Source organism: Microtus oregoni, unplaced genomic scaffold (assembly GCF_018167655.1).
Source record: "Microtus oregoni isolate MIOR12 unplaced genomic scaffold, Mior012 000101F_ref0000407, whole genome shotgun sequence".
In the NCBI taxonomy this organism is placed as follows: Eukaryota; Metazoa; Chordata; class Mammalia; order Rodentia; family Cricetidae; genus Microtus; species Microtus oregoni.
In genome coordinates this window covers 28,952-41,757 of record NW_024544715.1, presented here as the reverse complement: position 1 = coordinate 41,757, position 12,806 = coordinate 28,952, and the positions used below count along the sequence as shown (strand labels likewise).

At 36.9% G+C, this 12,806-nt stretch overlaps 1 non-coding gene across 1 annotated transcript; it reads right to left on the bottom strand.

The window, feature by feature from the left end:
* Nucleotides 1–6,651: 6,651 nt before the first annotated feature.
* LOC121443171 lies at nt 6,652–6,757 on the bottom strand. Its single transcript, XR_005973637.1, has one exon. It is a non-coding gene; the product is annotated as a U6 spliceosomal RNA (small nuclear RNA).
* Between the last annotated feature and the right edge of the window lie 6,049 nt (nt 6,758–12,806).

Here is a 12,806-nt window from a genome sequence, read left to right as displayed (position 1 = left end):
CAAGAAGTTTGCTTTTTCTCATTGACCTACTCAGACACCAACTTATGTGTTGATTAAATTCCTTACCAACCTCTGGCCAAGTGAGAAATACGTTTACATCTCCTTTTGTCTAATGAAGATAATATAGCTAGAACTGACTTTTTCTATCTATCTACATCATATCTTTATTAGTTCCTTTATTTTGCTACAATAAACATTGTGGCCAAAATAGCCTAGAGAAGAAAATATTTTTTTGGCTTACACTTCTAGACCAAGAGTCTATAAGGGAAGGGAGGCATGGCAGTATACAACCTGAACAGAAGCAAGTCAATCACATCTTTTTTTCCAATACAGGAAAAAGAGAAAGCTAGAAGTGGGGTGAGGCTATAAACACTCAAAAACCTCCCCAAGTGATGTGCTTCATTCTGAAAGGATCCAAGTCTTTAACATTTCACTGTCTAACAGCAAATTAGCTGGGCGCCAACTGTTCACACATGTGAGCCTCAGCAGGACATTTCCCCCCAGATCACCACACTAGTTGTTGAATTTTAGCACTGTGTATTGAAAAAGCTAAATTTAAAGATGGTGTCCTTTGCATTGTTACTACCGTTAGAAGTGAAGTCCAAAATACCTATCGGGAGGGGGAAAATTCAAAACTAAATCCATTACACTTCTTGTAAGCAATATCTAGATACTGACCTCTTGCTTCAGAGAGATAAAATATTCCTTATCATATAATTTTCCTAAACTGTGGTTCTTACACTAGCATCTCCTTCAGATCAACAGGGGGCAGTTCAATAAACATAGGATTTATACAATGAGGATTGTGATAATTACTAACCAGGTGGTCTTGGGTAATCCACTTTATCTCCCCGATAACACATCTAAATGAGGAATAGCTGATGTTTTGTATCTAAACGAGGAATAGCTGATGTTTTACCATGTTAAGTAAGATTAACTAAACCATCTCCATCCATCGCCAGATGAAGGTTCTATGGTGATATGCAAGATATTCATCAGTATGTCTATAGGATAGGGCCATTTCTGGTTCCCTATCCTCAGCTGCCCAAGGAACTAACTGGGGACATCGCTCTGGGCCCCTGGAAACCCCTCTAGGTTCATGTCTCTTGCCAACCCTAAGATGGCTCCACATTGGAGCGCCGGAACGAGCTCCCAAGGTCCCAATGAGGAGCAGAAGGAGGGAGAAATGAGCAAGGAAGTCAGGACCGTGAGAAGCACACCCACCCACTGAGACAGTGGGGCTGATCTATTGGGAGCTCACCAAGGCCAGCAGGACTGTGACTGAAAAAGCATGGGATAAAACCGGACTCTCTGAACATGGCGAACAATGAGGGCTACTGAGAAGCCAAGGACAATGGCACTGGGTTTTGATCCTATTTCATGTTCTGGCTTTGTGGAAGCCTAGTCAGTTTGGAGGCTCACCTTCCTAGACTTGGATGGAGGGGGGAGGACCTTGGACTTTCCACAGGGCAGGGAACTCTGACTGGAACCCTGGAGAGGGAGGGGGAGAAGATTGGGGGGAGGGAGAAAGGAGTGGGAGGAGGGGAAGGGAAATGGGAGGCTGGGAGGAGGAGGAAATTTTTTTTCAATAAAAAATAAATAAAAAAGATTAACTAAACCAATATTTGATATTTCTAGTAGTTCTTCAAAACGTAACTTGACACTTCCCTGTTCTTTCCTAGGTTTGCATAAAATTGATGAAAAGGACATGATGTTAAGACAATTAATTCTTCTTTCATTATCATGATATTTTTGATCTCTTGAAGAAAATAAGCAGCACATTGAAAATAGTGAGTTTTCAGAGAAGAGACAATGGATGGTATGCTTGTTGGAAGGAGGACACTTTCTTCATCTCAGGTCCTAATCTTGTTTACTGACAATGTATGTCAGCATCATTTGTGTGCAAATGTACACAATAAGTTAAGTGTAATTATGAAAACATATGTCAGATAAATATAATAACAAAGTAATCAAAATATTACAATGGTCTTGACCTCCTTTTAATTCCAATTTATTAAAAATATAACTTAAATCTTTGACTAGCGATTTTACTTAATATGATACAAACTTCCACTGTCTCAAACTTTTGGGGACCGGTTTTCCTTCCTATTTATCTACTATGAAAGGTAAGTAGAAACCTCAGAACTATGTTACAAACAACCCCTTGCTTCCTTATGATTCAAATTATAAATTGACTAGTAAACTGGACAGGAAGAGTGGACTGTAGTTCTCAGCTAGCTACACAGGGACAAGTGAACACTGACGTTTTCCAGTGACCTGACTTGTTCGACTCTGGTGTTTGCTAACTAGAAGCAGTAAATACTTTTTAACTTACAAACATTTTAATCTATAATGTTTGTACCAGGAGTTAAGTCTTCCTTAGTCGGAGAATATCTAAACTGTTTGATTTCAATGATATTTTGATTAAAATATTATTCTGATCCTGAATAAACATTTTATAAAAAATGACTCAGAGTAATGATCATGTATGTAAAATATTGGCTTTAATGATATTGATTTATATTTATATTTAATGGCCAAATATAGCAAAATTTAATTCTTTAAACTTTTAACATGTTTAGCTCAGTGTTACTCATTATAGTCTAGACATGTTGTAGCCATCACTACTATCTGTTACTGAAATCTCTTCCTCATTCCAAACAAGAAGTTTGAAACCATTAAACAAGAACTCTAAATATCCATCATCTCATTTTCCTGTAGTCTTTTCATTTTTGTGTCTATAATCTGTATATTTTAAATATTTCACTGATGTGGAGTTCCCTCTGCATGTTATGAATAAGTTTTATTACCATTGGTTAATAAAGAAACTGCTTTGTCCTATAGAAGGGCCGAATATAGACAATCTGGAAGATATATAGAAAGAGTAGGCAGAGTCAGAGAGATGCCATGTAGCTTCCAAAGGAGACAGTTGCCAGAACTTTACCAGTAGGCCATAGCCTCGTGGTGATACACAGTTTAATAGAAATGGGTTAATTTAAGATGGAAGGGCTAGCTAGGAATACACTTAAGCTATTGGCCAAATAGTGTTGTAATTAATATAGTTTCTGTGTGATTATTTGGGTCAGGGTGGCTGGGAATTGAATGAGCGGTCTCTGCCTATATTTCATAAATATATGAAATATGTAAAGCATATTTCAAACTAAGTATTAATGGAAAGTTCATTTTATTTCAACATGTACCCAGATTCCATATATACTCCACTAATAAATACTTATTTGTTTGCTGTGGATAATGTTTCAGTGAATACTGGCATGCAACGTTTTTGATAAACTACCTACTCCCAACCTTTTAGTTAAATTTAGTTAAATTTTAAGAAGTACATTTACTGAGTTGGGTAGTATTTCTGTTTTAGCTTTTTCTGTAAGTGCCAAACACTTCTCCATCACATTGAGCTTTGGTGTACATATTCCTAGTCTTCTAAGTTCTCCACAATACCATGTCATGGTCTCTGTATGCTGGAAACATTGTTCTCATGGTGTGGATAAGGTTTCATTGAGACTTTTATTTGCATGCCCCATATATTTAATAATCTCAATCCCCTTTCATGGGTTTAATGGCCATTTTCATATTTGATTTAAAAAAATCAGATGTGAACTTCTGCCAGTTTATGAAGCATGTTTTCTTTTTGCTGAATTATAAGAGTTTAATATTAGATGTAATAAACGATGGACGACAGACCCTAATGGCATGCAATTTGCAGATACTGTTGTAGAAGGAGCTGCGGGCTGTGTTCCTGCCGCCCAGCTCCCAGCCGCCTGGCTAGCTTATGCCCCAAAATAACAACACACAAACTGTATTCATATAAACACTGCATGGCCCATTTCTATTAATGTGTGTAGCACCACGAGGTGGTGACTTACCAGGGAGATTCTAGCCTATGTTCATCTTGGTTGGAGCTTCAACGCATCTGCCTCAGACTATGGCGTCTGAGCTCACTTCCTCTTCCTGCCAGGATTCTGTTCTGTTTACTCCACCCAACTATGTTCTAACCTATCAGGCCAAGCAGTTTCTTTATTAATTAACCAATGAAAGCAACGGATATATGACACTCCCACATCATACTGTGTTTTTCCATTCTGAAGTTATCTTTTCACTTTCTCAAACACAGTCTTTGACATACAGAAATTCTAACTTTTAAAAATTCACTAAATTACATTAGCCATTTTGTCTTAAATTTTAAAAACTTGGGTGAATTAATTTCTACAGTTTTTTAAATTTGGTAATGTCTTACTATATCCTTATTTCTGAATCAATTTTGTTGTGCCATAAGTTTACTTGCTGACAGTTTTCTTTTTTCCAACATTTATAATGTGAAATTTGTTAACCCACTGTCTTCTGTTCTCCATTGATTCTGATGTAAACCTGAACGTCTCCCTTTTGACAAGCTATTTTTCTTTTCGTGCTTTTTGTTTATCATACAATAAATGTGTGTCCTTTTCAGCTTATTCTTTCTGAAGCTGATTGAGATTTTTAGATTAAATTCTTGGATATGTAAATGCTAATGTGTGTGTACATGTGCATGTGTATATGCGTGTGTGTATGTGTGTGTCTCTGTGTGTGTTTATCAAATGTAGGAGGCATTTAACCTTTATTTTTTCAAATAATCCTTCCTGTGGTGTGGGAGGTCCTTCTATATATGTGTTTGCTTTTATTGGTTAATGAATAAAGAAAACTGCCTTGGCCTATAATAGGATAGAATAGAGGTGGGGAAAACTAAACTGAATACTGGGAGAAAAGGAGGCAGAGTCAGAGAGAAGCCATGGAGCCGCTATCAGAGACAGACATGCTGGAACCTTGCAGGTGCACCATGACCCTCGTGGTAAAATACAAAATGATAGAAATTGGTTAATTTAATAGATAAGAGTGAGCTAGAAATATGCATAAGCTAATAGGCCAATGAGTGTTGTAATTAATACAGTTTCTTTGTGGTTATTTTGGGAGTCTGGGCAGCCAGGAACGAGCAGTCTCATATTACATTCCTGTTCCATTCTTTGTCTCTTCTCCTCTTGGGACACCCACAGTTCAAACGTTGGTACACTTGGTGGCATGTTATATGTTTTCTAGGAAATATCAAACTGCTTCCTTCATTTTTTATAGATCAGACTCAAAATACTAAATTTTCTTTCCAACTGCTGAATGTTTTCTCTACTTGTTCAAGTCTTAGTTTTGAGTTTTATTGATTATATTATGACTGTAAGTGTACTTCTTAATGTTATAGTTGCAACTTGATTCTTAGTTAACTATCTTCTCTATTCATAGTGTACCTATAACACTTTGTTTGGTTCATTTTCTCTCTTTAATGTTTTTTTTTCCTGCTTATTTCTGGAACCTCTCTATGTATTGGCCTCAAATGTGTGATGATTATCTTGTCTCAGCTGCATCAATCCTAGGGTTACAGCCTGGTCACAGACCCAGCTTCAGCTACTTTGTTCATGTGTTCTTGGGCATATTTACACTATGCTTTTAAAGTCTTTGCCTTGTAATGCCGACGCCTGGACTTTCTCATGAATAGTTCCTGCAAATTAATTTTGTTCTTATAAAAATTGTGCTTTTCCTATCTTTGTATGCCTGTTCAAGATATGAAGGCAAATAAGTTGCACAAAAAAGCACATATCTTATTCCTTTTATATAAATTTCTTTAGAAGCAAACTGGTTACATAAGGCAGATTAGTGGTTATCTAGAATTGGATAAAAATTGTTATAGACATACTTTGGTGGATAATGAAAATTTTTATTTTCTTTCTGGCATTGGTTTTATGAGCTATCTGTACATCAGTATGGACAAAATTGCATATTTTAAAAATATTCAGCTTATTGCACATTGATTATATCTCATCTCAATGACGTTGGAAAAGATAGAATTTGTAGAGAAGTACATTTATAATAAATATATAAATCTGAATTAAAACCTGTCCAAAAACTGTATTATATCAAAATTAGATGTGTATTTGCATATATAGATATATACATAGGAATGTGCATATGAATGCATATATTTCTCCATGTATATGTATGTGTGTGTTTATATTCATAAATATTCCTTTACCTTTCAAAAGAAACATCATTGACTCCAATAAAATTTAGTAATATTGACATCTATGGCACTAGTGAGATTTATCCACAGTTAAAATTATTCTGAAAAGTGTAGGAGTGATATTAAAGTTTCTCTGGCTATTTAAAGAGAAAATTGAATTGGAGGAGACTTTTTTTGGTACCGTATCTCTAAGACAATAGAGGGATGTCGTAGTGTTAAATGTAGGATGGTTCACCAGGCAAACTCTAAATAGGACTTGACTGTATTTACATTGTGGCCTAATTAAAATATAATTTCTTGATTCCTTCCTTTCTCCCATTTCCTCAGTTTTCCACTTTATTTTCATTTTTTTTCTTTTCTTGTGTTGGAAAACAAAGAAGAATGGGAACTTACAGAGGAGCAAACCCATTTCCAATGACTGTCTGAAGAGCCAGCATATGCTTATCTCCAGTTCCTTCTGTTATTTCCGTCCTATGCAATACCTGAATGAACGGGACACCTAGACTACTTCCCCCAAACTGACCTCCTAATATTATTTGTCAAGTACTTGGAGTGAAGTGTGACTTTTAGGAGTAAAGTGGTACACCATATCTACCAGAGTAGGGCTTCTAATAAGTCCAATTTGTGAGTCATCCTTGTACAGGGGCCATGCTAATCTCTCTGGCTTTCTAATTTTAGAACATATGCTGCTGAAATGAGCACAGACTTCCATTTCTATAAGAATACAGTATAACTGGATTTTCATCCATTCATTATAAAATATTTAAGAGTAATCTTGATTACAAATAATGAGTGTGCAAGACAAAAAGATTTTTTTTTTGTCAATCATGGAAAACAATAATACCTACTGTAGGGAAAGGAAAGTCCAGAGGATATAAACTCATGAAAAATTAAAGTACAGAAAATGTACAGGAGAGATAATATTTTAAATAAAAGGGCGAGAGAATTTCTGTGAAGTGATATCTAAGGAGAACCATGAGTGACATCAATTGGCAGAGCAAAGAAGGATATGAACAAACATATAGTAGAAGGCCATAATCTCTGGCCACATGACTACTCTGAGAACTACTGAAATGATCCTGCATTGTGTACTATTCAAAGATTCAAAGTTCTCTAGAGTAACAGAACATATAGATCTCTCAGACAACACACACACAGACCCACACACATTCACATACATATACACATACTCACACATACATAAATACATAAGTATGTTTGTAGAAAGGATTTATTAGAATGACTTACAGGCTAATCCAACAATGGCTGATTGAGAAAGGAAAGTCCAAGAAACCAAAAGTTATTCAGTGCATGAGGCTGATTTTCAGTAGATGCTTGAATTATAAAGAAGTGGACTCTAATGCTAGTCAAAGAATGGACTTGATAGCAGACAAGATCAGGAAAAGAATAAAAGCTTCCTATTTCCACATTCTTTTATATGCTTCCAGCTGAAGGTTTCAGCCCAAATTAAAGTTGCATTTCATCTCCACAATGTCCAGATTATTGTTTTATTTCCCATCTCAAAAGATCTGAATTAAATTTATGGCTTCCTATATCAAAGATCCTAAGTGGAAGTGGATCTTCTTATTTTAAATTTATCAAAAATATTCCACAGGTGTGTCCTCCATTTTGGGATTTTATCTAATTTCAGATATAGTCAAGTCAATAACCATTACACATTCACAACCAATAAATCATCCTGTTTGGCTTGAAACACAAAGAAGGAGACGTTTCTGAGGTCAGGTTGTGTTAGGTGTCGTCATACAAACTGGTAAAGTTTCAGATACAGGAGAAAGTCTTAATTTGGGGGTAAACAGATCACTGATGATGGGATCTATTGTTTTTTTTCTATTCTTTGCAAATTTTCATACACACACACACACACACACACACACATAGTACTTTGAACATATTCACCCCCATTTTTTCCATTCCAATTTTCTCTGCTCCCCAACAGTTCTCTTTCCAAACTTCAGACCCTTTTTAAAATATATAAGTAAGTCTCTGATTCCAAATAGTGATCCCTACATAAGCATGCATGAGGGGTTATCCAATGGGGCATGACAGCCTACTAATGGAACCCACCTAGTGAGCCATAAATTTCCCTCCATGGTAGACATCAAAAGTCAATTGTTTCTCAGCCAGGCCTAAGGCCTTGAGAACCCTTTCTCCTTCTATCTTAGAATTTTCAATTGGCGTGAACCTGTATAGGTTCTGTGAAGATAACCACGTGCTTTGAGTTCATGTCTGTAGCATCCACATCATGTCTACAGTTCAGCAGTTTGCAAAACATCCCTCTTTTGGTACTTACGTTCTTCCTGACCTCTCTTACTTGATCATTGGTGACGGTTGGTGCTGATGTAAATGTCCCATGTGTAGCTGAGTACTCAGAGTTGCTTTTTCTTAGTACCCACTTTAATAAGAAGTTCCTATGATTTGACTTCTGGGATAAAAATCACCATTTGAGATTATATTTCTTTATTAATGTGAAATTTCATAACTATTCTTTCCAATGAAGTAATTTATTTCCTAAAAATCCTGTGATACCAAAACTACAGAATTATATGCTTTTTTTATTCCCTTAGCCATTTGTCTTCTATTTTTCCATTTCTGCACATTTGTATCCATTCATCCAGCTGTCCTCAGAGGGTGTGGTAGCAGAAGAGCAAGAGTAGCTCAAATCTACAGTCTAGACAAAAACCTTTAGAAGACAGTTTGCCAGTGTAACCAACAACAAAGCAACATTAATTTGTTTGTGTCCTTTATAGTCCATCTTAGTCCTTACTTGATTGCTTGATCAAAATAGATCCAGACCACAATTTGGTGTCTGCCTTCTTGGGACCTAAGTCTAAAGGAAATCTTGAGAAAGTCTGTTGGATAAGAGTGCTTTGCAACTATAGTCGTGTGAGAGTCGAAGGCCAACCCAGAAACATAGCACAAGCCTGCATATAACTATGGAATATTGGCTCCAGCTATGTGAAGGATGCTTTTGCCACACAGAAGGATATTATGTTATCTGTGAAGCCACTACTCAGTGTATTTCCTTATTAATTGTTCTATTTTGCAAATAGTATATTCCTGTACTAAGAAGCTTTTGTGTCACCTCAAGAAAAATGTTTCCTTTGAATATTCTTCATGAATTCATAAATCATATTGAATAAACTAGGATGAACATCTCTAGTTTAGAGGAACAGCGCAGAATTTTTAAATGAAAACTGTGTCTTTGATTTACTTCTTTTAATTAAACAGAAAACTCTCATGTTTCACATCATTAGAGGACTGACACAGATTGTGTTGCCTTCTAAATGACTTCCTCAGCTTTGGCTGCTGTAACACATCATTGAATGCAGGGTGGTTAAAAAAAACAGATCCATGTATCAGAGTTGTTGTAGTTGGGAGTCTGAGGTCAGGCAATTAGCATGGCCAGGTTATTGGGGGAGAACCCTCATCTGGCTTCAAACTGTTGACTTCTCAGTGTTTCCTTACCTGACTAAAAGGCCTCTCTGGTCTGTTACTCTCCGAGTAAAGACACTCATCCTCATGAGAATCCAACCCTCATGACCTCATTCAAGCTTATTACAGAGGCCATGCCTCTAAAAACCTTTCCTTGAGAAAGACAGCTTGGATCTGGAAAGAACATGGGTAGTCCTTAACCATGTCTTCCATCCAGCTCAGTTTAAGTTATGCCTGCGCAGAGAGCAATGATTTTAACAACTTTTGTACATGGGGAAGGACAGTCACATTGTTTCATCTTGTATAATTTCTTAAATTCAGACAAATGAATTTCTGTCACTCTCTCAAATATGATTCACTTTGTTCATGGCTTAAGTGGCATATGTGAACATGAGGCCTCTTTAAAAAATGACGGAGGATAATAAATGCTTCCAGAATTTGTTTTGCCGAAGAGAACTAATGACAGAGTACCATATGGTAAACTATATTTTTAATTACCTTTCAACACTGTTAAATGTTTTTTCTTTATTTTCATATTTAGTGTTCTTGATTACATTACCAAAAGTCTTCCAGAGAACAAAGCATTTTACATAACAGCACATGCATAACTCCACAGGCAATATGTCTTAATGCGCACGAGCAGTATCCTTGTTCTTATGACTCTGCACCTTCAGGGAGGACTGGGTTCCTCTGCTTCCTGAGTCAAAATAGCCAGCATGAACATTTCCCATCTCACTTTGGGCTTTTGTTTCCTTTTCTGTTCTCTAGTCTTTATCTGTATCTTAAAATAAATTTACTTGAGAAGATAATACAATTATTTTATTTCTTCCTTCTCATTTTGCCATCTCCCCTTGTGCTCTTTTAAATTCATGGACTCTTTTTCTTTAATTGTTGCTACACTCACACAAACACACACACACACACACACACACATTCCTAAGTATACTTTCACAGTCTGTATAATGTTAACTTATATGTGTATGTTTTAAAATTTGTTCTGTTAACATGAATTTAGTGGTCTGCTCTGTTTCAGGTTAAGAATACCTTAAGGAGTAAATGGATGGTAAATGCCCGATTGTAAATCTAACTCTTGAAAGAGAACGCATTTGATTGATGTATATGTGTCCATATCTATTATTTAATTACTTTAATTGCAGTGAGTTGAAGTGAAATCTTTGTTCAGATATCTAGGTCAAAATATTCTAGAGTCCTGATTGCTTCCCCATGAGTAGGCAGAAATTATTCATCATAAAGGTGAGATAATGGGTAAAGTTATCTGTAACTGCTTTTAAATACTCATAGTCATGTAAGGGATTATGATTTAAAGTCCATCTTTATTGTTTTGGAGACTAGCTACTGTGCATATACCCCCAATTCCTGTCTTTGTCTTTACCAGTATTAACTGAAGCAGTATAACCTCTTTTGTTCTGTTTTTCGGTCCATTATATTCTCCTGCTTTGTGCAATTCCTTTGTTTGTGTGCATTAAAAAACTCCTGTGTAGCAATCATGGGATTAGAGACTATTACTTCAGGAAGCTGGCTATCTCTGTTTCCAGTGTGTGTGTGTGTGTGTGTGTGTGTGTGTGTGTGTGTGTGTGTGAGGCCAGGGGCCAACCTCTGTTGTCATTCTCAGTAGTGGTACACACTTCTTCTGAGTTAAATCTCTTAAAGGCCATGGCTCAGCAATGAGGCAGGACTGGCTAGGCAAAGAGTCGGAGGCTCCTGCTGCATCCTGACGACTCAGTGCTACCAAAGCAAGCACAAGCCACCAAGCCGGCATTTTTATATAAAGATCTCACAAGCACTTTACAGACTATGTGCACTATCTCCCCTGTCCCTTGACATCAATCTTAATGAAAAATAAGTCTGCACAAATACAGAAAGTTCAAAGTAATATGTCTCTAGATTTCAAACTACAAAAGGCTGACAGTATTTCTACATCCGAGTGTCCCAAATATTTTGATTATGAGCAAAGTTTAATACAGAGAACTTCTGATACACAGCTGAAAGATTCTCCAAGTCTCCAAATCAACTTTGATATGGTTCCTTACAAAAATAAAACTGTTAGAAATATATAAATATATTCTTATATATCCATAGTGTGTGTTTGTATTGTGTAAAATATTTTGGTCCTAAGATAATGTATTTTGTTTGGTTTATTTTATCCACACCTATCTGATTGGCTGAGACATTTCTGGAAACAAACTGCCATCTAAGGTTACTCACCAGTCTGTGAATATATTCTTATTTAGAAATAAAGTTTTTGCATCCTAAGGAAGTTAAAATAAAGTACTATGTTTAATAGGGTCTTTAACCTCATCATTGATATCTTTAAACAAGGGGGGAATTTGGAAGTGAAGCATAGACAGACAGAGGGAAGAAAATCTGTTGAAGATAGTCAGAGGTAGCCATGATGCAGCTACAAGCCCAGGTATAAATGGGTTCCCTGGAATCCCTCAAAATTTGAATAAATGAGAATTTGTTGCCTCCCACCTCCCAAGCCTGAGCATTTTGAGCAGGGACGTGAGTCAGCAGACACTGTGACATACAGCTTTGTTGGTTTACACAGCAGAAAAATGGATGCCAACAAATTAAATAAAAATAGGTTTTAGCCACACTTCTGTAAGAAGTGCCATGGGCTCATAATGCACTGTGGGAAACTGAGCATGAGAGCACACACATTTATGGCTCTGCTTCTTGCTGAAGAAGAACTATGCAGAGGTCTTTCTTTCCTCTGGTAAGTGCAGGGCAGACCACATTCCAGAGGCTGGTCCGGGAGATTCCTGAAGTAGAGCATTCAGCCATCCAGCTCCGTGAGTTCTCGAGCTTCTCATGCTGGTACCAGCTCTGCTGGCAGCATTAGGCTGTTTGAAGGGCTTACCTTTGGCAGCCTTTGGTGTTCTGAATGAACAGTCAGTGTGATGATCGCTGGATCATTAAAGCAGCTGCACATAGGCACAGTAAAGGGCAACAGAAAGCCAAAAACGCAGAACACACTTAGAAAATGTTGAGGTCAGATTTTTAGGAAAAGAATAAATAAAGAGATAAATATTAAAAAGTCAGCCTGAATGTGTGTGTGTGTGTGTGTGTGTGTGTGTGTGTGTGTGTTTTCTGCCCATGCCTCTAAAAGCATGATAACCACAGGCTGATTCATGGATGCATTGAGATTCTGACTTCACTATCAACTCAAGGACTGTGAAACAGAGGTGACCCTTCATCCCTCTTCCTGAATGAGTATGGCTGTATGATGTGAGTGTTTACCAGCCTCTTACCTGAGGGTCTAGATGCCCTGTTACTT